Genomic DNA, 5,042 nt, shown 5'->3' with positions numbered 1-5,042 from the left:
GAGCAATGTGCTTGTGTGGGTACGTTTTGAGACCTCTGTACTGTGTATCCCTTTTCACGTCTAGGCAGTGGTAGGTAGGAGCAGGGAGGTGTTCGATTTTCTTGTTTGGCCCTTTATGGAAGGAGGTGGTTGGCTGCAGCATCTCCCTCTAATCCACGGAAGCTTTGGCAGTTTGCTCTCGAGTTCTCGCTAAGGAGTTAGAGAGCCACAGGACCGTTTCTCTGCTTTTCGTAGACTGTTGTTAATTTTGAGCAGTGAGGGAAGTTTTACCACTGTGACCTCTTGCTTTCTCATTATTTTAAGATGTTCACTGACATTCACAGGGCCTAAAATCCAGGGTTTTCCTTATCAGACATTAACTTCTCCCCACCCATGTAAATGGAGCGGAAGAACAGAGTAGCAAAGGGTGCCTGGGTACCTCTGGGTCCGGCATGGATCACGATCTCCCCATTTGTGAGTTTGAGTCCTGCTTCAGGCTCCGGGTTCCGTGCTGGGATCCTTTCTCCCCGGCCCCTCCCCTGCTTGTGCTCTTTCTCCCAAAATAAACTTAAAAAAGAGCAGAGCATTGATAGGTCTACCTGGTGATACTAGAGGCAGTAATCTTGCCTGGACATTAACTCTATTAAGCATTTTGAGTAGGTTTTCATTTACTAGTTGTTGTTTTTTGTTTTTTTTTTGTAAAGGAGGCTTCACTCACGCCCAGCACAGGAGCCCAAGGTGGGGCTTGAACTCACCACCCTGAGATCATGACCTGAGCTGAGACCAAAAGTCAGAGGCTCAACTGACTGAGTCACCCAGGTGCCCCCATATGCTAGTAATTCTTAAGGTGGTTCCAGAACATGATGTGCAGTGGTCAGAAGAGCTCAAATAAAATCTAATCAAGATGATCCTGAACTGATACTTAGTAATTGATGCTTACCGAAAAAAGTTTTAATGGTAAAATCTTTTTTTTTAGTTGAGATACAATTGACCTGTTGGTTTTACATGTACAACACAGTGATTTTGTATTTGTATACGTTGTGAAGTGATCACCACAGTTAGGTCTAGTTAACATCCACCATACGTGTTTATACAAACTTTTTAAAAACATTTTGTTCTAATTTTTTAAACCTAGGTCTTTGTTTCCAAATGTCTGTGTGCCCCCGCCGTGGAGACTTCTGGACCAGCTTCCCTCGCACGGCAGTCTAGAATCCCTTAGTCTTAAGTGTGTTCCTTGAACTAGGAACTGAACCCACTGGAGGGACAGGAGCAGGCCTTGTCGCTTTCACTTCCTCTCCCTCGTTCCTGCAGTGACTTCGGTGTTCGGGACCCTTTATAAGTAGCGCATCACTTCTTAAAGGCAGCAGTTTCCAAGTCGTTGGTGAAACGGCAGGTTTTGGTCCTGCATTGGCACGGTCTTCGGACCTGACGGACGTGTGTGTGTAAGACCGCGCCCGTGGAGCAATGGGCTCCGGTCGTGTGCCGGCCCCGGGGCTGCGTCGTCTGGCTGTGACCGCGTCCCCGGCACCCAGTGCAGCAGTGTTGGCGGCACCTTGTTCACGGGTTCGCGCTTTGACTTGTATCTGTCTTCTCGTGGTGGGATTGCCCAGGTTTTGACATTGTTTCCTCAGAATGGAGAAACTTTGCTCCTTCTTACCACCCCCCACCCCGTCTTTGCCTTTACGGAGCATGATTTTTGTGCAGCCCCGTCCTGCCGTGTCTCCTGGGCATTCGTTCATAATAGCTGCTCCCGTTTTTAGTGTCTGTTACAAACAGGAAGTGAAGGTTCTGCAGGGGAAGGAACTTGCCCAACACCCCCCACCCCCAGGCCACCCCCCACTCCCCCACCAGGCATGCCTCTGTTGGCCGATGGCATCGGTTACCACATGCTCCCCACACACCGTGTGCCTTTCCCCCGGGCCTCTTTGCCGTCGGTCACAGAGCGTGTTTTCCATGGTGTCCTGGCCTTAACCCGCCACCAGTCTCTGCCCCTGCACGGGTCCCGTCTGCTGCCGCTTCCTTCCTTAGCACTAATGTTCTCCTGTTCGGTAGTGATTGAGTTTCCGACGTGCGGTCAGGTTGGGTTAAGGGCCAAGCTCTGGAGACAACCCCTTCCCTTGCCGTGCTCTGCTTCAGCCACTTCGAAAGTTCTTCTGACCTTGCTGTGACGTTCGGCAGCTGAATAAAAGAGCGAGTGGAGAAGAGTATCACGGCAGATCAGCGGGTGTTGCAGTGCAGTAGACGGCGATCTGAAATTGCTCTCGCCGCAGACCCCGCAGGTCCCTAGAAACGCAAGGTGAAATAAAACTCTAAAAATCATAGGTGAGCACAAAAAGGAGAGACACAAAGCCGAGTGTCCCCAGAGTTTGCCCCCAGTGTAGTTAGCACAGAGAAACCACGTAGGAAATACCTTTAGTAATAGTTAGAGAAACAGTTGTGAACACGAGAAAAGGAACAAGGTAGACGTTTAAAGAGCCCAGTAGAAAGCGACACAGTTGGTGACGGAGGCAGTCTCCCGCTGGGCGTTCTTGGAAACCACCTCTGCTTGAGGGCCTGGGCCCAGCAGGCGGGGTGGGGGGTGGGGGGGACTCGAGGGGCCAGGCCCCTGAGGGGGACGGTCCGGCGGGTGCTTGGAAGCCCGAGTGAAGGCCTGCTCTTGTCCTGCAGGTGCTTGTCCGGGGCGGGGGGCGGGGTGGGCTTGACAGTCTTGGGCCGAGGAATGTGACTTGTAGTCTGGGCCTGCCAAGAATCAGGGCCCCTCAAGGTTATACCTTAAGGTTCTGGGAGGAGACATAACTGTTTCTTGTAAATAGCACGTGCAATGCATCATTACCTGAGAGAACGAAGAATAAAAAAAAAGCATCGTGGGGCGCCTGGGGTGGCTCAGTCGGTTGAGCATCCGACTTCGGTTCGGGTCATGATCTCACGGTTCGTGAGTTCGAGCCCCGCATTGGTCTCACTGCTGTTGGCCTGTCAGCACAGAGCCTGCTTCGGATTCTCTGTCCCCCTCTCTCTGCCCCTCCCCCACGTGTGTGCTCCCGAAGATAAATATTAAAAAAAAAAAAAAAAATTGAGAAAACTCAGGGTATGAGCTCTTGGATTCAGTTTCCTTTTCACAAAGAACAAGCACCCTGAGGCCGATGCACAAGACTCCTGGAGACGTGGGAGTCACCAAGACACTTGAACTATATCTTCAGAGAGAGAGGAGTTGCCATCTTCAGAGGGGGGTTTCGGTTGAGTCCAGCAGAGGACCTAAAATAACTAGATGAGAGTTCAAGAACTGAGGCTTGCAGTAGCTGAAGCAGGGGCTTAATGGGCGGGGGTGGGGGGGGGGGGTCTCAGACTAGACACAGGTGATGATGCCAAGCGAATTGGAAGTCGGCTTCAGATCCTGTGTCCTCTTTGCCTGTCCCTCCCCCCAACCCGCTCTCAAAAATAAAGATTAAAGAAACAAAAATTTCAGACAAAACCAGAAAACTACGTCAAAATTTACCAGCAACCCAAACGGGAGACAAAATTTCCGTGTTTAGTACGGGAAGTGGGACTTGCGTGGAGCAGCGAAGGCCAGTGAAGGAGATGACAACGGGGGCATTGCCACCACCACGCCGTCCTGTCCACACGTGAAATCCCATCCCGTGGCGACCAGGGCCTACAAGTTTTCCTGTTGTCAAGGAACAAGGCACACAGTGGAATACAGACAGAAGATGAGTTAATTTTTTAAATGTAAGGGAGAATAAATAGTAAGGTATTTTCAGACCTTAATATATCAATAATTGCAAATGGCTAAACACTTCTTAAAAGATCGTGGCAGTGGTTAAAGGAACAGACCTGACTCTGCTGTCCCAAGGGATGCAGCTGACACGCCAGGTGGCACTCGAGAAGGAGGTAGGTTGTGGGTTTCCCACCGTAGGTTGTGACGGGAGTGATGTCTCCTCGTGCCTCGGGCCTTGCTGGGCTCGGCTGGGGTCACTTGAGCCAGAGGGGAGATCACCCCATGGAAATTCAGGGGCCGGCGGCCACTTCGGCGATGTGTTTGGGGGTGCGGTGGTGCGGGCCGTGTTGGAATGTCACGGTCAAGGTGAAGGCCAACTCACACCTTACTTGCACCTTGCACTGCCCACCGAGGCGCCTGGTGCAGGAGGCGCTGGCCGCGGGCCTGTGTGTTTGGAGCCCCGGACCGCATCTGAAGGTCCTGTGCTCACGCGGTTAGGGAGCAACCCAGAAACACGGGTGCCCCTCTTGTTCTCGTGGAGGGTTCCAGAAGGCTTGTTTATGTGGAGTATATGTACTGCTATCTACCATCTTAGAAATTAAGTTGAGAACTTCAAAAATTACTCATGAGAAAACATTGTTACCATATTTCTAATTAATTATTCTCCAAAAGAAATGTGAGAAAAATGGCACTGTTTTACAGTTTTGCAAATAATAGCCCGTTCTCAGACGTCCTGCATTCGGTCTGTGTGCCTTGTTCTGCTTGAGGTCCATGAAGAAAATCCAATCTCACACAGCAAAGGGAGTGTTTTAATAGTTGTTTCAGAGAATTGTGGGTATTTTCTGAGACAATACCAAGCTCGACAGATGGTTGTCTTTGTAATCGGCCATTTGAATTTCTTTTCTATTTTATTACTGAAGTATAGCTAACATGCAGTGTCCTGTTCAGGCGTCGGGCACAGCAGTCTGGCGGGGCCCAGCAGTGCTTTCCTCCCCTTACACTTACCGTGTAACTGGAAGTTTGTGCCCCTTACTCCCCTCCACCTGCTTCGTCTGTCTCCAGCACACCCCCCATCTCTGGCAACCGCCCGTTCCTCCTCTGTATTTAAGAATCTGTTTGCTCACTTATTTTGTTCTTTAGATTCCTATACCTGAAATTATAGTATTTGTCTCTCTCTGTCTGATTTCACTTGGCCTGATTCCCTCCAGGTCCATCCGTGTCACAAATGATGAGATTTCATTCTTTTCGATGGTATATATACACATATGGAGTAGAATATTACTCAACCATCGAAAAGAATGAAATATATATATATAGCACATGTTCTTGGTCCATTCTTCTGTCGACGGAC

Source organism: Puma concolor, chromosome B3, assembly GCF_028749965.1.
Source record: "Puma concolor isolate L17-30 chromosome B3, mPumCon1.1.hap2, whole genome shotgun sequence".
NCBI classification, from domain to species: Eukaryota; Metazoa; Chordata; class Mammalia; order Carnivora; family Felidae; genus Puma; species Puma concolor.
The sequence above is the reverse complement of the archived record's forward strand: the minus strand, read 5'-3'. Positions refer to the sequence as shown.